Source organism: Saimiri boliviensis, chromosome 16, assembly GCF_048565385.1.
Source record: "Saimiri boliviensis isolate mSaiBol1 chromosome 16, mSaiBol1.pri, whole genome shotgun sequence".
In the NCBI taxonomy this organism is placed as follows: domain Eukaryota; kingdom Metazoa; phylum Chordata; class Mammalia; order Primates; family Cebidae; genus Saimiri; species Saimiri boliviensis.
This window is the reverse complement of record NC_133464.1, coordinates 38,021,602-38,047,974: the sequence shown is the minus strand read 5'-3', so window position 1 is coordinate 38,047,974 and position 26,373 is coordinate 38,021,602. Positions and strand designations below refer to the sequence as shown.

The window sequence follows — 26,373 nt, the reverse complement described above, 5'->3', positions numbered from 1 at the left end:
ATACAGTACTAGAGATCTATGACATAATCAAGAAAAAATAAGTTGCTTTGCTCAGTATGCAGTATATATATTTGGCTTTCCTATTAATTGTTGCCTGTATGCATACATAACCTGCCAATGTTAAGCAAGATAAATCCTAATCAAATGCATAGCAAACAGTTTGCTTAGTGAATACATTTATTTTCTAGTCCATCACAATAATAGTTTATTAAAATATGTTGCTCTTATCCACACTTTTGAATTAATTCATGTGAAATAAAACAAATATTTATTAAATTGTGGGGAAAACATTCCATCAAACTGTGAAGCTTGAGTAGAAAAACAAATGGTACATGCTTAATTATGGTTGACATTTAAATGAAATTTGCATTCTCAAAATATTTTGCAATAATTAGAAAATATTAGAAGACAAAGTATTTTAGGAAACTTTATGTTCAATCTCTATGCACATCTTGGCCCAAGGAACTTTTAACAAAGGGAGATTTTAGAATAAAATTTGAAAGATCAATCAAAGGACTGAATAGATTTGTTTTACTGACATTTTGACATAGTGATCCAGAAACAAGACACTTTGATATTTTTAACGATTATCTTACAGGTTGCCGAGTGCCTTTCTGAATGATAGCTTTGACTGGCTGAATTCATCAATCCAAGTTTGTGTATTTAGTTATCGTCTTTGCTCTATGTATCTCAGAATCTCGTCCTCAACACATAGCTACCTGTCATAATATATAATCAATTAGTATTTCTCAACAACTGTCAAACAGATTGCTTAACAATATGCTTCTCTCATTACTACATAATCTCAGAAAATAAAAATAATATTTGTTGAAAATGACAAATTATTTTCTTATTTACTTTTTTGTTTTTATTTTTTATTTTTTATTTTTTGAGACAGGATCTCACTCTGTCATCCAGGCTACAGTACAATGGCACGATCAAGGCTCAACGCAGCCTCGACCACCCTAGACTCAGGTGATCCTCCTGCCTCAGCCTCCTGAGTAGCTGGGAGTACAGGCTCATGCCACCACATTCAGCTAATTTTTTGTAGAGACAGAGTTTTGCCATGTTGCCCAGGCTGGTCTCAAATTCCTGGCCTCAAGTGGCATTCTTACCTCAGCTTCCCAAAGTGCTGGGATTACATGCATGAGCCACTGTACCTGGTCTGATTCTTATTTATAAGAACCAACAACAACTAATTTCAAAATGGAAAAATACTAAAACTGAAGAAGATCAACTCAACCTTATTCCAACAATTCCTAGAAGGTAATGAAAATCACTGGTTTATAATAGTAATGCATATTACATGGCAAACACGTTCCGTTATCAAATCACACACAAATCACCCATGTGCAAAGATCTGAGAACATCAATAATAATATTCCATGGAACCTGACACACAGAAGCTCACAATCAACAAAGGGAGGCTGAACATGGGTAAGTGACATAACTGTAACACTATTATCTACCATCTCTTCAATGTTTTACTATATAGTTAACACTGACTAGGTACTTTGATATTTATTATTTAATTGAATTCATGGAAAAAACCACAGTTATTCCAGGTAAGTTGGACCAATGTCCACATTTCACAGTGAAAATAAGTGTGATTAAAGTTAATATTCTGTAATTCAGATCAAGAGGCCATCCTTTGTAACATCACAGGAGCTCTGGTCAAAGAACAGAGTACAGTGGCAAGTGGGAGGAAATCAGAGAGGCTTCACAGAAGCACGGACACAAAGCTGAGTCTTGAAAAATGGGGAAGACAAGACATTTCAGGGAAAGGAGGTGTACTAGGTAGTAGATTTAAGTCTGAATGAGAATAATCATACACGAATGTGAAAATATGCCTAACTTACAAGAATATATGTGAATATTAGAGTGAATATCCCATGAGTTAACATATCAGCCTATCCAACTGAAAGAGGGACTCTAATGTGGAAAAGAAGCCTGTGGTATGGAAGGGAGATTCATTTCAAGGAAACAATACAAGCAATTCTGTAAGTCTAACTTCTTGTGTCTCAGGTGTACATTTATCTTACGAGACAAAGGGATTTACATTAGGTATGCTACATCAGGACCACCAAAATATAATTGCAAGAAATCTATGAAAAATGAGTAAGAATTATGTCATGTTCCACATGACTCTTGATATTTCTGACATTGCTTGCCACCAAAGATCAAATAATGCACAGTATTTATTGTACAATATGAATCAATGAAAATATGCTTACAGATAGAGTGTCCGCACGTGTACGCATACATGGTTAAGCTTTGCTGAAAAATGGACAGGAGACAAAATCCTGAAGTTATGTAAGTTTCAGAAATACTCCAAAAAAATAAATGATTTTGAAAAATAGTGCAGCAGCCAAGGAATGTCAATGGCATTTTGAAAAGTAATCTCAAAACAAAAAGTGCCCCACTGCAGGCTTACAAACCTATTTGGAGACACACACAAAACTACCATGTTCACAAGTGAAATGACATCATCAAATAATTATTGTGAGTAAGCAGGTTAAGTCCTCACATGTATCTCTCCAAGCATGGGGAATGTATTTTTATGCTTTAATTTAAATATAATATCATGCAGAAAACACCTGTTTTTGTTTTTGTTTTTTTTTTAAGAATCCTTTCAGTCTCTAACTTTATTCCCAAAGGTGACTAAACACATCTTGGGAGATACAAAGAAGGAAAGCCACTAGCCAAAGCACTGAATTAAAATTGTTCGGAGTGGAATGGTATCAAATCCCACTAGTAAAGGTTGTAGTGGTGACAGCAGTTCTGGCATCAGCAAATATTTAACATGAATTTACTACGTGCTAACAACTGTTCTAACTACTCTATTGTCTATTAACTGACATTAATCTTCACAACCTTGTGAAGCAAGTGGAATCATTATTCTCATTTTACAGATGTGGAAACACAGAGAAGTAACTTGCCTAACAAGCGACAAAAGCAGAATTTTGAAACCTGCAGTGTGGCTCCAGTCTTCATCATTTTAACTTAATCATTATTACTTAAATGATGATTCTTATAAACAATCTTGGTATAACTTTATCATGTAATGCACAACAGTGTGGTATCTTTATTTATGGAAAGTACACAGAAAGCCAACTGCAACAAGAGAGTTTTGGTGTTTTCCTCTCAAGCAGATTAAAATAAGGTATTTCAGATGCTTTTCCAATAAAGGAAAAGAAAAAATATTCCAAATCTGAGATTATTTGAAATTGTGCCCAATATTATGATAAAGCCAGTATTTTAAGTTTCTCCATTAATTAGAAATTAACCCTTTCTGTAAATCATTTAAGATTTTAGAGATTTCCAAAGATTTTAAAATTTGTGTAAAGTTCAACACGAAACTTAGGATTAATGGATGAAAATTCTCCTTCCCCTTTCCTCATTAGTGACATCCAAACCTGTGCACAGACAAGAAAAGAAATTTAACTTTTCACTTCACAAATAAACTGCATTCTTTGAGAATGTCTTTAAAATAAAACAGTCAACTCTGAAAATACATTTCAAAAATGTATTTCTAATTTGTGCTTGAGGCTGTTACCCCAAGCAGCTATAAATTACATAATTTCAAAAAGTAATTTATGCACAGTTTTGGCAAAATATTTAGATTTAAGTAATCTGAGCTGAGGGAAACAACATTAGATTATTTGCTGATACTGAAGGTACTGCTATGAACATAATATTAAACAACCTCAATAAGGTAACCAAATAATAAAGAGCTTACATCTCATTTTAAAAGCTAAGCAAATAAACTTAAATGCTTTCAAATAGTTAATTTCCTAAAATGTATTGAAATATACAGAAACAAATAAATATAAAGGAACTATACAATCTCTATAATCATATGTACTAATTCTCTCATTTACACAATTATATATAAGTATCCTTGCCTATCAGTGGGGATTTAAAGATGAAAAAGACATCGTATAACATATATTTCAAAATTTTAAGAGGTTGGCAGCGGTATGCTGCACTTTGGGGAAGCACCAATAAATCTGGCAACAGTAGGCACCAGGTATGTGGTTTGACACAGTTCATCTCTCCATGGAACCAGGGTACGGAAGATGAAAATAACTGCATTTCAGTTCAGGAAAATTAGATGACAACTTACTAGAAATCGGGAATAGAGCTACAGTGTAAACACATAACTCAGTCCGTTCAACTTTAACGTGAAAAGAGCAGCCAATCAGCATCTAAATGAATACAAGAGCCACACAAAGGGCATGGAACATACTATTTGGAGATCTTTGTAGATGGCAATCTTTGTCCAACGCATACAAATTTCCTTTATCACAGAAGGTTGCTGGTTGCTAACCTCTATAATGGTGTTTTTGTATTTATTCATAAGCTTCAAATTCTAACATGCTTCAGTCTTCAGCTAAATAAAATGCTTTATACTATATACTACTACGTCAAGTATTTTTTTTAAAGGCTTTTGATCTGGCTCAGGGCATTTTCCTTCCCCTCACCACATCGGGGTTCTCATTCTGTATTCCTCTCCAGCATAGAAGTCATCTCTTCTGCCTTAAAAATAATCAGATGTTTACTATACAACACTACTTTTGGCTAGTTCTACTGCTTCACGTAGTTGCACAACATTTCTGTCATTCCTCAGACATGTAATCACAACCTATTAACTATTTTATCTACCCTCCCTGCTATGGTCTCTTTGATTGCTGATGTCTATTTGGCATGATAGACACCTGGAAAACTCCTCCAAATTTCAGCGACTTCTCTGATTCTTATCTCTGTTCTCTCTAACCACTGCCATCAGATGTCTTTTGAAGATTCTTCCTCCCTACAGAGGTATCTTCCAAGAGTTGCCCTAACCTTAAGACGTGGTAATTCTCTCACTGTTCGATCTCTTAGGAAGTTCAACTATTATGAGTCTCAATTATCACCTTCCCAGGTAACTCCCAAATGAACATCTTTGGGCATAATTTCCCACCTAAATCTCTACTTTTTGTACACACATACCACTGAACAAATCAAAATACATTTATCATCTTATCATATGCCTGGGATTACAAAAGCCATGGAGATTTACAGCCAAGACTGCTTCCCTATACAAAATGGTTTACCATCGGAGACAGTAGCATTTCCAAGAACCCAAAACTGAAGCCATTATTTTTGCCTCAATAAAAATATTTTTCCTGCGTTCCCATTTCAGTCAGAAGTCATCAACATCCAATTGCTTCAACGCTATCTTTGAGTCAATGTTAATGTCCTTTTCTACTATTGTCTAACAAAAATCCATCCTCTTTCCAAAAACTCTTCAGATTTACTTTTGCAGTTTTCCTTTGCCACCTCATCTCCTTAAGGCTCTCATTTAACAAGTCTGAACGACTTGTTCATCTCTAGTTTCTGCTCTTTCGAATGCACATGACAAATGTACCTGGCTAATGTTTCAGGTATTTCATCATGATAATTCCAGTCTCAAGAATGTAGATTCTTTTTTTCTAGTACATCTCAATTTCCATGGACTTTCACAGACCTTCTGAAGAGGAAAGGGTTTCCTCCTCTTCCTCCAGGAAGGGCTTCATCTCTGCCGACAGCCAAATCCCTCCCGCATTATCATCTCCTCACATGGACACAAACAAGTATTGGATAAAATCAACACAGCCATCTTTTTTTTAAAATTAATCTTAGAATCTATAAATAGAAGTACCTTTAAAAATCTACCATAAGCATCACATTTTGTGGTGAAATGCTGAAAACTTTCCCCACTGAAATCAGAAAAAGACAAGGATGTTTTTCATCACCCCAATACAGCTAATGCTGGAGGTTCTAGCAAGTACCATAAAGCCTACGTATAAAGACTATTTTAAAACAAATTGTTATTATTCATGGAAAACACAACTCTGTAGCAGAAAATATGAATATCTGATAGTCACAATATTAGAATTAACATAAATTTAGTATCACCACTGATTTTTGTACACAGATATACAAAAACAGCATACCAGAACAAAAAAAAATTATACCTGGAAATTCAAAAACAAACAAAAAATGGCATTAAGTAAATACTTAAAAATAAATGTAAAAGATATTCAAAACATCTACATTGAAAAAAGCAAAACACTCGAGAGAATTTAAGAAGTTCTAAGTAAATGGAGCGATATACCATGTTCATAGGTAGGAAAATACCATATTAAAATGTAAATTCTTCTTAAATTGATCTGCAGAATCAATACAAACACAATCAAAATCCCAGTATCTGTAGATTAAATACAAACCCAATCAAAATGCACACATGCTGAAAAACTGATTCTAAATTTAAAATATGAATGTGAGGAACCAAGAATAGCCAAGGCTATTAAAGTAAAAGAACACTGGAGACTTACATTCTCACATACTAAGACCTATTATAAGCTCTTATGATTAAGACATTTTGGAGCTGATATACAAGTCCAGATAAGCTGATCTATGAACTCACATAATTATGAATGTGGTTACCTGATTATTTACTAGTCTGCAATCAGGAAAACACAACCTTTTCAATAAACTGTGCTCAGTCAACTGAATACCTTATGGGAAGACAAAGTGAACTTTAATACCCACCTGACATCATACACAAAAATCTATTCCAGATGGATATAATATGAAAGGTAAACCAATAAAGTTTCTAGGAAAAATTACAAAGAATATCATCATAATCTTATGATAGGCAAAGATTCCTCAGATACCAAAGGTACTAGTCACAAATGACAGCTAATAAAATGGACAATATTAAAACCAAGAATGAGCTCATATATTTACTGAAGTAACTACACCAAGAATATTATAGTACTATGTGCAGTAGTCAAAAATATAAAAATTCCAAATTGCATCAACGGTAGAATGGATAATTAAGTTATAGCATATTCAAATAATGAAATGCTATGCAACAATGAGAACAAACAATTGGTACATAAGAAAAAGAAATACAATGTAAAACAAAATTAAACCAGTTACAAAAGTGCACACAGTTTGAGTGCATTCGAAAGATTAAAAACCAGTTAACATTAATCGATATTAAATCAAAGTAGCGGTTACACTGGGAGAGTGACAACAACTACCTGGAAAGAGACACCAGGGTAGACTTCAGGGATGGTAATGTTTTAATATTTTATCTGGGTGGTCTTTACATGGATGTGTTGAATTCTGAATCTTACTGCGGCATATACTTATGATTTATGTAATTTTTACACATTTTATTTAACTAAAACAAACAAACAAAAACTCTCCTGTGAGAGAAATTTTGATCAGATGAATTTCTAATTTTAAGTCACATTACCCACATTATAGAGTGATGTTCAGTATATGCATGAGTCACTCCAAAATCAGCTATCACCAAGGACCAATCAATTAACAAGAGAGGGTACATGAGCCACTCTTGCTTAGAGGAGGCCCAATAACTGGAAACACATCTGGTACTCCATCTATCCTGACAAGTCCTTTATACCAGCTGCAGTTTTTAAGGCAAAAAAGATAAACAATGCATTTTGCTTGGGGTTTCTGTTGTTCTTTGCAATATGATGAATTCTTCTGGCTGACCACTAAATATTATTTGATTCACTAATTAAGATTTACAGCAAATTACATGGAGAAAACAATTTGGTCATTTTTCCTTAATTACACCACAATACTACAATTAACTTCTGTATATGCCAATTGTCAAGTTAGTTAAACTTTCTGGGTCTTAGCATCCTCCTTTATGAGATTAAGGAGTTGAAGATCTTTGAGTCTCTTTTCATTAATGAAGTTATGGATCCTACAAATCCTACATTTTGTAAATGCACAAGTCTTCATGACAACTGTAAAGTGCTGGAATAAATATTGTTAACAAAATTTGAGTTCTAACTCTACACTGATGAATTTATAAAATTTAACCAATCTTCTCATTCGCAGTAGCTCCCAACCTGCTTCAGGCAAGAATAAAATTGGTAACTTACGTTCATTGTAACCAGCACTCCTCTTTCTAGTCACTCTGAAAAGGAGATTTTTAGGAGCTACAAATGAAGACCATGGAGTGAAATATTTTCACTATTTCCTAGCTGAGCTTGTGAATGCAGCAGTAGCTGAAGGATTCTCCAAAGCTGGCAGAGGATGGATTTGTGGCCTTAAGGAATTCTGAAGGTGAGCAGAGAGGATTTCTTTTCTAAGCACAGTTCAATAAAGCACTGCATTGTAACAGTTTATCTGCGACTGTAAATAATTTGTTTCCCTACTGTTTTACCATAGACACTTGGAATACTCAGGAATGTATCTGTCACTGTCTTGAAAATTTTAAAGCAGTATATTACTTACAATAGTATTTCAGCAGTGAAAATGTAATTCATAAATCAGGTTATGTGTCAGGCAGTGTCGTAAGAACTTTACACACAGTATGTTAAGTAATCTTCATGATAACCTTGTGAAAAAAGGATATTAACTTCCACTTACAAGTTAAGAAAGACAAGTCAATGGCTATTCAACCAAATAGCTGGGATGTGAATTCACGGTTGAAATATCTCAAAGTCCACAATCTTTTCCTCATGCCATTTTGCCTCTCCCTGAAGCTTCTGGGATGTGAGCTAGAAGGAAGTGCTAAGCCTGGTTGTTCTGTAGGCAGCAGTCAGAATGGATTTTAGGAGAACAAGAGCGAAGGAGAGAAACATGGTAATTTTTGAAGAACTCCAGAAACAGCATATTTGCAAATGATTTGATCTGATGGTGTGTATGGTCCTATAAGTACAGTCAATAAATGTATATGTTAAATATGGCCGTATCTCAGAAGTTCTACATGAATTGTGACTGCAGCATTTACTTTTGGATCCAGGCAGGCACAGAAGAGTCTGGTGCTCTCATTCTCAAGTTCTAACCAGGAGCCACTGGCAGACTGAGTCTAGTTACCATTTGGGAAGTATTTCTCCACGGGTGGTCTGTGACTGAAGGAGCTTAAATTAAATGAAGTATAATGCAGATCTTGTTTGCCGGTGTATTTTGCTTTTATTTATTTTTATTTTTATTTTGAGACAGTGTCTCACTGTATTGCCCAGACTGGAGTGCAGTGGTGAGATCTCAGAGTCAACTGCAACTTCCATCTCATGAGCTCCAGGAAGCCTCCTACCTCAGCCTCCTGAAAGCTAGGATTACAGGCATGCGCCACCGCACCCGGCTGACTTTTTTGGTAGACACTGGGTTTTGCTACTGGCCCAGGCTGGTCTCAAACTTCTGACCTCAGGTGATACACCCTCCTTGACCTCCCAAAGTGCTGGAATTACAGGCGGGTGCCACCACACCCAGCTGTATTTCACTTTTAATGTAGGTTTTCTCAAAGACATTATGCAAGAACACCACCCTACACACATACCCCAAAAGTCCCAGGGGCCTCAGAAGTTACTGGAAAGCAACTCCCCCACCCATTTTGGTAAGACCACAAACAATAATTGCAGAGTTCAGAGGCAATTACGTTTCCTTAAATGACTATTCCTCTCCTGATTCTGGATGAGATGTGGCATGCTACGCCCTACATTTAATGGCCAGCTTTTCTGTTTCCAAGTCATGGCATAGCCATAATTTCTCTAAAATCCAGTTTTTCACATCCAAAAATGGCTTAAATAATGCCTACATTATATCGTTTTGCCATATTTGGAGAATCTAAAACATGTCATTTGTAGAAGGTGTTTGTAGTTAATTATTTTTTTCTTATTGATAAGTACAGTTTTGGTTTTTAAAACAGAAGTAATCGATACTACTAGGCTTTTGAAGTTGCTGGTGTCTAACAAGATCAAAAAAAGCTGCATGAACCTCTCTGTGTATTCTATAATCTTAAATTATGCTAATTTAAGAAAGGAGAAATGTAGCTAATAAATACAACCAGATTTCTAGGAACATGCTTTAATGTCACATTCTCCTTTTACAGAGAGGCAACAGAAGACTGGTTCATGATTTTTCATAGTAATATCATCCAAATAAACTAAACAAACATACAAAGGAAAAGATCATTCTAAAAATCCATCATCCAGAATTCCTACTTACAGATTTTTTTGGCTTTATTTTAAAAAATTTAATCTATTTCAGAATTAGGCTTTGATTTTCAGTCACTTCTACACTCTCCTTTTTATTGCCTCTTTAATACCAGTGGTCTTATTCCCTTAATTATTAGGAAATCTACACCTTGATCCTTCACTATGAACTTTAATAATTCATTCACTGAATTAACAAATACTTAAACTCCTTCCTCCCTTTTCCAACTAACTCACTAGTGTAGTTAAAAATAATGAAGGATGCTAGATTTCAGAAAGCACACATCGGAGCAATAAATAAATGAATAAATAAAGCCATGGAAGTATGAATTGGAACAGTATAAAATCTCTGCTCACAGTCCTGCAGAGGCAAAAGGCCAACAACAGACCTACCAGTGGTGGCTTCTCTGACTGACCACCAGGCCCATATGTCCATGGAGCATCTCCATGTAGTTCGTGCAATTTCAGTTGTTCTGTGAGTGTGCAATACGAAAGTCACTTTAAATAGTTCACTAATCATTTACTGATCACTTTCTATTGATACATGTTGAAATGATCATATTTTGGATATACAGTCAGCCCTCCTTATATTTGGGTTCTGCATCCACAGACTCAACTAACTGCAGATCAAAAATATTCGTGAAAAAAAGAATCCCACAAAGATTCAAAAAGCAAAACACGAATTTGTTGCAGATTTAGTACTACATTAAATCCATGTAAATGAAACGATGTGTAGGCATTGTGTTGTGTATTTTAAATAATCTAACGAATGTAAAGTGCATGGGAGGAGATGCACAGGTTATATACAAATGGTATGCCATTTTATACAAGGGACTTGAGCATCTGTAGATTCTGGCATCAGAAGAGTGTCTTGGAACCAACCTCCCATGAATGCCAAGGAACAAACAGTACTGGGTTAAATAAGAATTAATATATTACTTAAAATTTCGGCTATGTCTTTTCACTGTGGTGATTAGGAACTCTAAAACTCCTGAAGCTGCTTCGGTTATGTTTCTATTGAACACTATTGGTCAAGGTTCCGCATTTCAAACCCTTGTACAACATACTGGGAATTTTCCTGGCCTTTAGCTATCTTTTATATAGACTTTAATATGTCCACTAAACTCCCAAAAGACATGTTTGCTTGTTTAATCTAGCATTTAAGGCATCTGGATGGAAATGTATCACATGTACTGTTAATTTAGTATCATCTTCAGCCCCCTGGAGAGGTATAATTGTGCAGAATGTATTTGATGCTTGCTGGTACCTAATTTTTATCTCACCAGATTATCAACGTTCAGTTCTTTGAAAACTCTACAAAGGGATCCCGAAAGTGTTGCATTTGTCTTCCAAAGCACAGCCACTCATGCACAGCCATGCCTGAATGAAAGTGTCAAGGTCTTTCTATAATCCTCATAGCCTATTAAAATGAAAAGAGTCCCAGAGGACCAGAAATATAACCCAATATCTACTCCTGAGTCCACTGTTTTATGTCCTGAAACAGGGTTGGTTTTTAAATTGATAAAATAAAATATAACTTATTCTATATCACATACCTACTACATTGCTGATGGGAAATGCATCGGACAATATACAAGATTAAAACTACCACAACCAAGTATATTATGTTACAGTATCATCTGGAAACTCAGACCAAGCCATCCTCTTAAATTCCTAAATGTCAAACCTCTGACAACATTTTCATTGATTCTGTTGTTATCCTACTGTTGCTTCTAGTATGTTTTTCCTTAAGTGTTCTTCTGAGTAAAGAAATTTGCTTAACAGTTCATAATTTTCATAACGTGTAAAAGTGTTGAAAGAAATCATTGTGCATTTAAGCAATTTTGCAGGGCTTCAGTTCCTTTACAGACAACTAGCAGTACTTAAAATAACAATCGCATACTGTATCTAATTACTCATCTTTTTTTTTTCATGGAGTTATATGTAAAGACAGCATTTTCAAATATATGATCTCTACCAGCTATCCCTGCCCTACTTGGATAGAGCCTGTTATAAGTGAGCACACTGCCAAACTGGATAGTTTTCATGAGGCAACATAAGCAGCTAATTAAAATCTGTGACATCAGAAAGAATGTCAGCCTCGTAAAGAACACATAGATTTCTTTCTTCTATGTCTGTAGAAGGCCTTTAAGAGTTGGCAGTTTTCCATAGCTGAGTACAAACACAAGAAAGGCCCCTTATGGGAATGGATTCCCCAAACCCCTAATCTTGGGACATCCTGGGGGATGCCAGGCTGTGCCTGAGGGCTAACTGGGCATCCCCCAACTTCATTCCCATAATTCTCCAACTGTCAGAGAAAATCAGTACCTTAGCATACCTGCAACAGCCCACAGCACACCAGCTGGGCAGCTCTGGATGAATTTACTTAGGGAGCTACAAGTAGAAATGCTGAAAAGAGTCAGGGTTGAGACAGGTGGCTAGCCAGACAGAGTAAGGCTGAAAGCGGCAGGGACAAGGAATGCATTCTATGTAGAGTACCACTGCTACTCCACTCCTGACAAGTTTGCCCTACAGTTATATTCAAGTGATATGCAGAATCTGTTTCTAAAAGTTGCTAATTTTAAAATATCTCAGAATTAATTTAAACTCCTGTACTAACAACAACAAAACCACAAAAAAATCATCTACATAGCAGCCAGTTCATGATATGTGTTTTATCATTCTTACCTTCAGATTCAAAATATCTAGGAAGGCAAAGAAATTCTAAACTATAAAGACCCTAGATCTGGGCCTTTGCCAGGAGGAATATGAACTCACATAATAAAACATGAAGTCTCTATTGAAGCAGCTATTTTACTTGTAGGGTTATTTGTTAATTTGTATTAAAACAGTGTATTATGACTATAGTTCAAAAGTCACATAAAGTAAAGCAAAAGACTCAAACTCACTGCTTGCATTAAGCTACTTTCTTTTTCTTTTCTGTTCTTTTTTCTTTCTTTCATTTTTTTTTTTTTAAGAGATGAGGTCTCACTGTATTACGCAGGCTAGTCTTGAACTCCTGGACTCAAGGTATCCTCCCATCTCAGCCTTCAGAGTAGTTGGAACTATAAATACGTGCCCCCATACCTGGCCAACATCAGGCTACTTTCAAATACTCACCTTGAATTATTTTCTATTTCTGAGGAAGAGAGTTTGAGAAGTAGGCTATGGAGCATACCTTGCCAGGAGCAGGAACCTTTTAAACTGACTCTGAAAAAAATATCATTTTAAAAGGTTCTTCTATAATTTGGAGTTCTTGTCAGCAAAGGGCCATTTAGATTGATGATTCAAATATAACTTGTACTGTCAAGATGTTCTAGAAGGGCCTGGGTACACTGCATTTCAGCAGTTCAGGCACACCAGCCCAGTGGAAAGAGGGCATCCCCTCTACCACAGTGATAGATTCGCTTATTCCATGCTAATAAAGTTTTCTTCTTCCTGTGTCCTGCGTTGGTTTACTTGCAATGAATAAAACATTAAAACTGCCATTTAGAATATAAAGCCCAGTTGTTCCTGCAAATGGTAAAGTTATGCTGGCTGTATTTAGGGTACTAAGGCTGTTATTTATAGAATAAAACCCATTATCACTACTCAAATATTGAACATGCATAGTTTGTATTCAAAGATAAAGTTGCCACAGGGGACTATTGATATAGGAAATATGGCTGGAGAGATATGGAATGCATATTAAACTTTATATACTAAAAAGAAAGAATGTATTTAACAGGTATATTTAATATTCCAGTAGCATCGACTGCAATTGTTATAGTTATATTTGCTGACATTTCAATTATAACCTTCTATTTTCAGTGCCTTCACAGTTCAATTCTAAAATTTTCTGCAGCCCAAAAGTATGTGCTTTCCAAGGTCTCTGACTGTAAATGGCTTTTTTTGTTAATGTTCAGCAGACTGAAACTTTCAGGGAAAAGACCAAAGGCAAATTCGAATGTGTTTTTCCTCACAGAACCACCAAATTTTGAAATGAATCTAGTAAGGCTTTAAAACAATGTTTTTCCAAGTAAAGCTGTGAGACTGAGTTTGTCATGGTAAGTTCAACAGCAAATGGTGAAGTCAAGAATCAAATCCAAGGACTGTGAATCCAAAGTTTGTGCTTGTAACTAATACAGTTTGTCACCTTTCCATGATCAGAACTGGATAGAGGTAATTTATATATAATAAATTATATACTATTAGTATGCAGTAACATTTAATATAAACAATAGATTATACATGTCTAATTGTAAAACAATGCTAGAAAATGTTTATTCTTATCATCTTTCCAGTATCCTACAACTCTTATTGTTACCATAAACAGACTCACGTCTAATTTACTGCCATCATAATCCTCAGTACACTTAAAATTTGTTATGTGTAATTCTTTGTGCAATTTCTCAAGTCTCCACTAGGTTATAAATTTGGTGAGCATAGGGCACCATAAGGTTCACCGATGTTACTTAAACTTTGTAAGACCTATTTTCTTCTAATATAAAAGATGAATAATAACAGTGCCTGTTATCATAAACTGGCTATGAGAATTAAATGAAATAATGTGAGTGCTTATCACAGTGCCCAGCACACAGAAAACACTCCAGTAAATGATGATTGTTACCATTGTTATTATTACTTTTAAGAACCCTAGTGTCCTCATGAGTTTCATAGGGTTGTGTGTATGAGAGAATCTCAATAAATAATAAAAAGTCTTAAAATACTGATTAATTTAAGCAATACCCACTAGATACACTCCCATACACCCTCTCTTTCCACAGGCATTGCAATCTCTCCAACATGAGTATTTGTACACTGTTCCCGATATCTAAACCACCATTACCCACCCTAATTTTCATCTGTCTAACTCCTACTTTGCCTCTAGGTTTTGACTCCCTTTCTTCATAGGGTAGGTCTTAAACTCAGAGACTATTACAGGATTACAGGACACTTATGCTTTCATTGGACTCTCTTCTTGCTCCTGATAATCAAACATTTAATAGGTATTCTTGGTGTCATTGTATTTGCCTTATACACCATCAAATTGCAAAAAATTCCTAAGCCAGATACTATTCTTTTATCATTGGAAACGTATGGACATAAGAGTTGTTTAATAAACATTTTAAAAAATGAACAAATAAATATGTCTGTCAGAATAACTTTTACATTATTCTCATCCTCCCTAGCAAATGTCTCACTAGATTTAGGCTTTGATTCAATTTCTAAAATGAACAAAAAGGAAAATGGCAGATAAGCCCATTAAAAAAGAAAAATAGACCAAAAACAAACAGAAAACTTGGATAAGTTCCTCCCAAGAGATAGCTAAACGGCCATTAACATGCAAAAGGTATTCATTAATATGAATCATTAGGAAAATGCAAATTAAAACCACCAAGAGACACCAATACACAGCTATTAGAATGGCAAAAAGACAATGTGAAGAATAAAAAGAATACGGAGTATCTATATTTCTTGTTTTGGTTGGTTGGTTTGTTTTTTAAGAGACAGGGGTCTTGCTCTGGCACCCCGGCTGGAGAGCAGAGGCACATGACCATTATTCAATAAAGCTTCAAACTCCTGGGCTCAAGCCATCCTCCCACCTCAGGCTCCTGAGTAGCTAGGATTACAGGCACGTGCCACCATGCCCGGCTAATTTTTTAAATTTTTGGTAGAGATGAGGCCTTGCTCTGTTGCCCAGACTGGTCTTGCACTCCCAGCCTCAAGTGTTCCTCCTCCCCTAGCCTCCCAAAGTGCTAGGATGACAGGTGCCAGCCACCATGCCCTGCCTCTCAAGACAGCATTGATGAATGTCTCAACTGGGACAGTTACTTGGGGAAACTGTTTGGCAGTGTCTACTAAAATAAAAATATACTCCTTAAGACTCAGCAATTCTACTTTTAGATACATATCATACACTCTTTGGTGTACATGGTCATTATAGAAAATTCACAGTGCATATTCCCAACTGCTGTAAACTGGAAACAATCCAAACATCTATCATCAGTTAAACAGATGAATAAATCTGTGGAAGCTTTTCGATAAACTCATAATGGAATATTAGACATCAATTTAAAAAATATGAATGGACCCCAAAAACAATGTTGAATGAATAAGGTTGGACTCAAAACAGCACAAGGTCTTCTGTTCAAGGACAGTCGTCTATGGTGATGGGAGATGGCACAGTAGCTGACACTTGTGTGAGGGGCTGCTGGTAAGGTTTTATGAATACCTGGATAAAAACTGTGTGTATATCTTCATTTTGTGGAAACTCATCCATTTGTACATTTGTAATATACGCACTTCCTTGCATGTGAGCGGAACTTTGGTCAAAAGGTGAACTAAAAATGAGTGAATAAATAAGTGCCCTCAACCTAAAAAAAAAAAAAGTCAACACGTAACTTAATGTAGTTATGTGAATACATTATATGAATTCATAAGTTATACGAATTATCTCACAAAACCTTTATGAAGTCTGAAATCTTCAGAACCAGACAAGTCATTCGATTCTATCTGCGATCTTATCTTAATCACATCTCTAACTCTTCTCTTCATTGGGAAATTCTATTTTCATCTATTTCCTGAATACAGACAACATATACACAGATTTAACACTGCCATAAAAAGTCATATCAAAAGAGGCCCCCCTCCAAAAAGAAAAACCACAAAACTTTTTAAGTGATGGTACACAGCAGAAACAGGATCATTATGTTTTTCATCACAATTGGAAGAATATGAAGGAAAGGTTTTCCTAAGTTGGCAACTGACAAAGAGAAATGCTACACATCTATACATGTATACGTTTCATAATACTTACACATATGTCTAAAGCAAATGGTCTGAGTTAAAAGAAATTGGCCAAGCAGCAGTGGAAGGCACAGAGGAGCAGGGTCCCTGGCATATCGACGATCGTTCACCCTCCAGGGATGAACTAAGGAAAGGGGAATAAAGCATTAGAGCAGACAGTTCCAGAGCTGTCACCAAGGAGCACTGCCATCGCTGTGAGGCTGGGAGGGTACACAAGGCATGAGATTATTCAGTGGTGCATGCCAGCTCCACACTACCTTTCTCAATAGTATCACAGAAGAATGTGATAAATTAGGATTAGAACAACCAAGGCCAGGAGAAAACTTTTGAAAATCCTTATAATTACTGTTTTTTTAACTTAAAAAAATTATACACACAATTCAGCCATAATAAAAAAGAAAACTCTGCCATTTGTGACAACATAGATGAACCTGGGGAACATTATGCTAAGTGAAATAAGCCAGGAACAGAAAGGCAAATACTTCATGATCTCACTCACATGTGGAATCTAAAAAAGTGGATTTCATTAGAAGAAGAGAGAATAACGGTGGTTACCAGAAGCTGAAGTAGTTGGGGAGATGTTGGTCAATGAATATATATATATATGCAGTTAGATAGGAGAAATACATTCAAGACATCTATTGTACAGCATAATGACTAAAGTAATGATATACTGTATTCTTGAAAAACACCAAGTGACATTTTTTTTTTTTTTTTTTTTTTTTTTGAGACAGAGTTTTGCTCTTGTTACCCAGGCTGGAGTGCAATGGCGCGATCTTGGCTCACCGCAACCTCCGCCTCCTGGGTTCAGGCAATTCTCCTGCCTCAGCCTCCCGAGTAGCTGGGATTACAGGCACGCACCACCATGCCCAGCTAATTTTTTGTATTTTTAGTAGAGACGGGGTTTCACTATGTTGACCGGGATGGTCTCGACCTCTCGACCTCGTGATCCACCCGCCTCGGCCTCCCAAAGTGCTGGGATTACAGGCTTGAGCCACTGCGCCCGGCCACCAAGTGACATTAAAGTGTTCTCTCCAAAAAACAATAACTATGTGAGGTAATGCATTTGTTAATAAGCTAGAGTTAACCATTCCACAGTGTATATATATACTTCAAAACATCAACTTGTCAATCATACATACAATTTTATATCAGCTTAAAAGTAAATAAACTTGAAAAGTACATAGGCAACATCTTCAATAAGTGAAACTTCAATGGCATTTTACCAATTTAAATTAGCAATAATGTTTCTGTACAATGATTTGTTCTCTAAAGGGGCACTCACTACTGTTGAAAAGGTATACAAAATCAATCCATACATATAGTTTCCACAAGGCCAATTAACCTTTGGAAGTGGGTCGCTGTTCAGATCATTTGCAAATGTAGTCCTTACTAGATACTTCTGTCTCAATGGAAATGGCGTCTTACTCCATAACATTGAAATAGTTAGGCATCATCCTAGTCCTATCATAGTGATTCAGCAAGGCCTATTACACTGAAAAGAATCCCATGCTTTTATCTTTTACATGTATAGATAAAAACAATATCTGCCATGCTTTATTCATCTAACAGAAATTACAAAAACTGTATAAATTATTTTTTTAAAGATTGGAGAGGAAAAAGTTTGTTTTAATTTATAATAACATATTAAAGGTCTACATTTCTGGGTCAAGGGTCTTCAAATGGGGACTGACAATTGAGGCAAACTAAGTCTTATTTTAGGAATATTTACTTACATATAAATATGTAAATAAATCAAAACTTTAACTTATGTGTCTAATATAAATACGCAAAAACTACGATTGGTCTTGTCTACTGAAGTTACAGTTTTGTTTTGTTCTTTTTTATTATTATGCTTTAAGTTCTGGGATACATGTGCAGAACGTGCAGGTTTGTTACATAGGTGTACATGTGCCATGGTGGTTGGCTGCATCTATCACCCCGTCATCTACATTAGTATTTCTCCTAATGCTGTCCCTCCCCTAGCCCCCCACCTCCCTACAGGCCCCTGTGTGTGATATTCCCCTCCCTGTGTCCATGTGTTCTCTTTGTTTAACTCCCACTTATGAGTAAGAACATGTGGTGTTTGGTTTTCTGTTCTTGTTAGTTTGCTGAGAATGATGGTTTCCAGCTTCATCCATGTCCCTGCAAAGGACATGAACTCATCCTTTTTATGCCTACATAGTATTCCATGGTGTATATGTGCCACACTTTATCCAGTCTATCATTGATGGGCATTTGGGTTAGTTCCAAGTCTTTGCCAATGTGAACAGTGCTGCAATTAACATATGTGTGCATGTGTCTTTAAAGCAGAATGATTTATAATCCTTTGGGTATATACCAAGTAATAGGATTGCTGGGTCAAATGGTATTTCTGGTTCTAGATACTTGAGAAATCACCACACTGTCTTCCACCATGGTCGAACTAAATTACATCACACCAACAGTGTGATAGCATTCCTATTTCTCCACATCTGCTCCAGCATCTGTTTCCTGACTTTTTAATGATCACCATTCTAACTGGTGTGAGATGGTATCTCACTGTGGTTGTGATTTCCATTTCTCTAATGACCAGTGATGATGAGCTTTTCTTTTTTTTATATGTTTGTTGGTAGTTTTTTTAAGTGGTTTTACCAAAGATTAACATTCAAACTTTCATTACAAAACTATATTTCTACTACCATACTATTAACTGTCTATGTGACAACTTCAAACTGAACAGAGTTAAGGTAATTGAATGTAATTCCATTTCACTGTAACTTTCTTTGGATAAGTATATTCATTATAAATTAGAATAAAATTATAGAACTATCACAGAGAAAGCAGTTTCCATTTAGGCTGTTCATGTTGAAAATCAGATTTCTCTGTCAAGAAGCTTACTCATAAGCTTTTTAACTTACAAGTCCCTTGCAATCAAAACTGTAACACATATGTTTAAGTAAAAGTAGGAAGCAGATCAATGTAACTTTGCATCTCTTATAATCAGACTAAAATACAATTTTTCTTTTTCCTGGTAACGTATTTTTCTTGTGGAAAATGCTTTCAATTTTAACGTTTTTTTAAAAAATAAAAATGTACTTCTTTACTTCCTCAGCAAAAACAAAATAAATTGTCCAGACTGCAAGTCATATTGAAGCCCCCTGGTCTTTTCTTTCAGGAACCTCTACAACAGTAACATAAACTCAAGTCCATGGTCCCTGCCATCACATGCTCTCATTGCTCAGGGTCATGGCCTGGACATTAAATATAAGTGTCAGGCAGTCATAAAATCTTAACAATTACACAATCTTTAGGGATAAAATATAAAATGACATTAGTGGTGTGGGGACTGCAATCCCATGGTCTGTGGCCATGTCTTAAAGGGGTTTGACAAGCTGGGAAAGAAAAGAAGAAAAAATCCAGTCTGCTTAAAATGATATCATACTTACATGGAATTTGGTTATAAAAAAGACTTCACATGTCTCATATTTATAGTCACTAAAATATATTTTTATGCAATATATACTTCAGGAAGCAATTTCAGAAATTGTTTAATAACATTTGGTTTTTTTCAAATTACACAGTGCTCGTAAATGAAAGCAATTCCCATAAAACCAAAGTATCTCAGAAAAAGCAAGCGGTCCATGCCAGGGATAGAGTCAAGCTCTCTCAACTCTATGCAGCCTATCACAGCTGTGCTGAAGAAAAAATTGAAAAAGGGTATCCTAATCACTACAGGGCAAATCCTACAAAGATGGCAGCAGCACATTAGCGATGCCTAACACATCTCTCTCAAGGTCTTAGCATGAATAGGAAGCTTGACAAAAGGCAACGATTTAAAATGCACTCTAATTTTTAAGGAAGTCAGTGTTACAGCCAGAATCGGGAAAAACGAACCTGAGACACATGTTTTCTAAGATTTACAATGAGGTAGAAACAGAGACGAGAAAGGAAATAATTGTTTAGACTTTTCCATAAAAATGTGGAATGGGATGGAGATAGATAGTACTGCTGAACACTTCATTCACAATTTTGAAAAAAGGGCTGACAAGTCTCCTGGTTTTTCATTACCCAAGAGCCGGACCCCTTCCAAGTCTGCTACTACACAGCTGTGCCAAAAGCAAATCCTAAGAAAAGGTGGTTTTGTGTAAAGACAGAGAAAAGGTGGTTTCACCTAAAGACCACACCAAGAAAAAGGAGATGTGGAAAGAAAAAAGCATTTTGAATTAAACCAAAAAAGAATGATTGGTGTCATGAGAAAAATCAGTTTAATGTGTTATTAATAAGTTCATAAAATTGCTACTCACATCAAGAATGATCAGGCATTTGACTCAACAGCATTTTCTGCACTTATCAAGAAATAACAAAATATGTCTTACTGTAATAAATCCTATTCCATTAATTCCACATTAGTCTAGGGCCGTAAGGGTCCTGGAAGTTGACAGTTGATTGTAATTCCATATTGTGGAGAAACTTTTAGTAGAAGAGGCTACAAACAGGACACAATGTTCATTTGATAGTGACGTGGGAATTCTGTAAAATGACTGCTGTCGGTAGCGGGGACAGGGAAGAGTCAGGGGAGTTTGGCAGCATAACATGATAGATCCAGAGGAGGGTTGGGTCTGGCTAGTACAGGCTTGGGAGAGCTGACTGCACACATCTCTTTACGACCCATGACTATACTGTAGTAGCTTGAAATGCATCAAAGTCTGTGTATTTACATCAGGGGAATCAGCAAATGCTACAAATAAGGGCCTTTTATTCAGAAAGTCACTTGCCAGTATGCCACCGGTTAGTTCCAAAGTACGAATCTCACTGATAGTCTCCTATCAAGAAAATACACGTGCTATAATCGACCTCAAATGATTGATATGCAATTCAAATAAAGCAAGCGTGATTATCAGTAGATATACAAGAACTTCAGATAGCTATGACTATGAGAACTTCTAAGCATTGCCATCAAGCATAGATCCCAGAACCAATCTTAAAGAACTTTGCCAATAAGGAGGTCTCCTTAACGTGGTCGTGGTTTCTAAACACAGTTATGGTCATCAGGAAGATAGTGAAGCATGTGGACAAAGGAAGGAAATGAGCACAGGATGAAGAAGGTCTTCATTCCAAGTCACCTACATGCAAAAGACCTCCTTTAAATCTGATGTTTTTATGTCTTAGATATTCTAAATATACTGTCATTATAAAAGAAATAGCAGCAATGCTAGATATTAGTCACTAGCACAGCATCAGATGTATTAACAATGTATCTCTTAATCAAGATTAACACCACAGGCACAACCCAAATGATAAGTATAAAGTACAAGGCAGACTGCAAGATGGAGAAACAGGAGCTTCTTGGAAATCATCACATAATACGGGGCAACATTCACTGCAAACAGAATTTCAGAAAAACAAAAAACAAAAAACAAAAAACAGAATTATACAGACATTTTCATGCCCCACACAAAAATTATCTGTATGAATGTCTACACATACACATTAAGTTCCCTCTCTACAGGCACAATGGATTACACACAACTGAAACGGCCACCAGTGGCCACAGTACCTCTTTGCCTCCCACTTCTGCCACATGGGATTTTTCAAATTTTGTTCCTCTCTCTGAGAATCCCCTCACTTCTATACTTTTGCAACCCTATAATTTCATTCTCATTTTATTCATGTGGGCCCAAGGCAGGTTTTCCCACAGAACAGGAAATGGTACAGAGAATAGGAGGGAAAAGGATTTTTAAAAAAAATCAATCTCCACCCACCTTACCTGGAGCCACTAGTCACTACTGCAATCCCCCCAACACACCCAACTCACATATAACTCATTAGCCACCTCCTTCGAAGATGTTTGGGGAAGTCTTGAATTATGAAGAAGAGAGAATACAATACAGAAGAAGATATTTTGTCGTGCTGAGACTTCATCCATCCATTGTGTACAAAACAAACAAACAAACAAACAAAAAACAACGACTCTCTTTGACCCCTTTGCATCCCTAACCAATGGCAGGCTGCATCTCTAACCTCTGGTGTTGGGGCTCAGGCATCAGTAAGCTTCAAAAGCCAACAAGCTGATTCTAATGTGCTCCTGGCTCATTCTTACTCTTCCCTCTGCACTAGTGATTTTCTGCTCTATCTGCATATTCCCAGATTCCTTTGGGAAGCTTTAAAACATACATATGCCCAGGCCCTACCCTTAGCCTACTGTATCAGAATCTCTGGAGATGGAATCCCAGTATGGAATAGCTTTCACACAAAATGCCTAACTGAAGTGATGGTTGAAAATGAATGCTCTTCACCTACAGATGCTCAGTTTTGTTTCTGATAATTTTAGAGAAACTTAAAACTATTTACATGTTTGCTAAAAAACAGACTTACAGGAGAGAAACTCAGAGAATATGTTCTTCTCTGCTTATTGGCAGGTGTTATTAGTTTCCTAGGGCTGCAGTAAGGAAGTAGCACACACCAGGTGGCTTTTAAAAACAAAAATCTACTGTCTCAAAGACGTGGATGCTGAAATTCCAAAATCAAGGTGTTGTTAGGGACACATTCTCTCTGAAGGCTATAGATCAGAATCTGACACATGCCTTTCTCTGAGTTTCTGGTGTTTCCAACAATCACTGGCGTTCCTTGAGGTGCAGATATATCACTCCCATCTCTGCCTCTGTGACATGGTGCTCACCCTACGTGTCTGGGTCTCTTCTAAGAAGGACACAGACATATTAGATTAAAGGCCACTCTATTCCAGGATGTCCTCGTCAAAATTCATTGCACTGGCAACAACACTAATTCCAAATAAGGTCACATTCTGAGGTCCGAAAAAGAACATGAATTTTGTGGGGACACTAACCCAGCCTAGCAGAAAAGGGGGCTGACAGCTACTACAGCCAGAAGCAACAGCTGTTCATTGTGGAGAGGCAGCAGATGAACCAAGTTTCTGGAGATCTCGAAGAAAAGGGGCATGTGAAACACAATTAGGGTTAAGATAGTTCCTAAGCTATCAAAGTACAAAGAGATTCCAAGTCCTAACAGTTTATCACCACCAGTGCACTGAAGCCTCACTGCCACTCTGAAATACCAAGTTGTATATGGCTTATACCTTTCAAATCCATATTTATACTGTCAGAGCTACAGTAATGCCCCTAAAACTTCACATGAAAATTCAAAACATTTTCCAATAGATACACTGTCATATACAGGGTTAACACATAATGGCAGCACCATATTCTAATTTGGGGGGCTTTGTAGAGTAAATAAGCTTTGTGGAATTAACCATAACTCACGGACACATACATAATCATCAACCATATTTCAGAAGAAAATATGTTCTCAATTCCAACTTCATGCTCTAACAAATATCCAACAAAAAAGTAAATTCTCCATGGCTTACCCAGTGTGGTTGCCCATCCAGTGGTTTGTGTATTTGATTGTACTCACTGTGTAGTTCGTACAGAACTTTTGTTTCCAATTTAAAAAATGAGCATATGAACCATTCTGTAATGCTCAAAAACTTATTTTTGATACACTAGGAGCCCTTAACAATAACAGCAGCAATCAGCTGGACCGTTGTCCAGAGAGGGCAGGTATGCACACATAATGAACATGTGGAGTGAAAATATTTTTGACCAAAATCATAATTCCATAGGTACAAATTAGTTAGGTCCCTAATATCTGTGTCTTCTTCAGCTTCAAGTATCCTATAAAATAACTGGCAAGATTAATGAGTCTATATTATTCATTTTATTACTTTAAGAGAGACAGGCAACATTATTTGTTGAAGCCAAATTGTTTCTATATATGCAAATATACTTGAGGGGGAAAAGGTCTCTTTAAAACATAGGAAATTAGAAGAAACTCCAAGTAATCTAACAGATTTTCACTTATTTCAGCTTTAATATACTTCAAATATTTGACACTCTACAGAAAATACCACCCACCTCTTCCCTGACACTTTTCAAACTTTAACAACCCACTGTTTTCCTAACTATGTTAAGTTCTCAACATAAATACAGCAATGAATTCTCCCTTTATAACCAGTTCTGAGAAAAAAAAAATCTCTTCTATTTACTAAGCTGACATGTACTTTGATCTCTTACAGACTCATTCAGGTAACAACATATATATGATAGAGTTTAAAGCAAGCAAACTCCTTTGTAAATTTAAAGTGTCACAGAAGTCATGAACAAATGCAAATAAACTGAAAATGCAAGGGAGCTGTATGTCTATCACTTGCCTTTGCTTACTTTGTTTGACAATAGTGTTTCAAAGTACAAGCAATGAAATAAATCCTTCGGTTTGGCTGTGGTACTTGGAAAGAAGTTTAAAGCAGTTTAATAACAGCAGTAAGATTAAACCATAATTCTAAAAAAAAAAAAAAATCCAAAGGTGGCAAAAGGAAGTGCCTTTATGCAAATGTCATTGCTTCCCAATTATATTTTTCTAAGAGAAGAAGTCTGTTGCTAATCCACTCAGATAAAGTGTCTGAATATATTTGATGCCCATCTACTGCCATAGATTCAAGGTCATTTTAAGGCTCTTAGTTTTGCTACAAGTGGGTTGTGAATGTTAGTGAGTTACACATGTTGGACATTTTGGTTTGTTCAGAGTTTAAAAAAAAAAGATAAAATCAGTAAGTAGACTAAACAGATGCAAGAGTTCTGGCACTGCACTGCATAGGCCTATCTAGGACATAATCATTTACTAACATATTGAGTAAGAAAGGTACCCAAGCAAATGCAGAACTTTCCAAGTTCATCTACTGCCTTTTTATAAACAAACATTCACTGTCATTAATATAAAATAATGTAGATTATACTGATCAATAAAGTAAATGAAACACATTTGACTGATTGGATGACAATACCACATGACTGCAGATAGAGCTAAAGGATGAGCCCAAGTAGATACAAAGGCATCTAACTTCCTCCTACTTGATAACTGTCAGATAACCCCTTCTCTGTAGTCCCCACAACAGGCTGAACACATTATCTGGTAAAATGCAAACAATTAAATAATTTGGATTTGCTAAGATTTCTCTAGTAAAACAGTTGAGTTTTGGGTACCCTTACTCAGAAACCTGACCTTATTAATCATCAGAATTTATGCCAGTTATGGATACATTTCACAATGTATCCACAAATGTCAATTTCATATTTTTATTATAAAGACTGATTGCACATGGATTGCAAATTCATTCCATGAAAAAATTATCTTCAAGATTTTGAAAGAAAAACAAATTTGCCTCGGAGGAAAACCAGGTTGAAAAACTTAGCAATACTTCAAGTACCAAAATATATGTGTAGAAAAATAAAGAAAGATATAAGAGGGAAAATATCAGTTATTTTAATTCCAAAAAAGTGAGATTTCACATCAACCTTTTTTTAGTTTCAGTCTTCTCTAATAGAACTGTACATAATTTATATAAAGCTTAACTTATATAGTGAAAAAACATCATCTTGTACACTTAAAATGGTTAAAATAAAATTTTGTTGTATTTTACAATTTAAAAAGAAAATTAAAAGTGTTATGTAAGGTTCTTCTATTACAAAATAAGGAATGAACAGTTTTCATCTTTGTAAGTTACATGTGCATGCACATATTT

General features: G+C 35.9%; 1 protein-coding gene across 15 annotated transcripts in view; it reads right to left on the bottom strand.

Moving 5' to 3' along the window:
• Positions 1-26,373, bottom strand: part of KLF12 (KLF transcription factor 12) — a 466,131-nt gene that overhangs the window by 321,995 nt on the left and 117,763 nt on the right. The gene's annotated exons all lie outside the window — the stretch shown is intronic.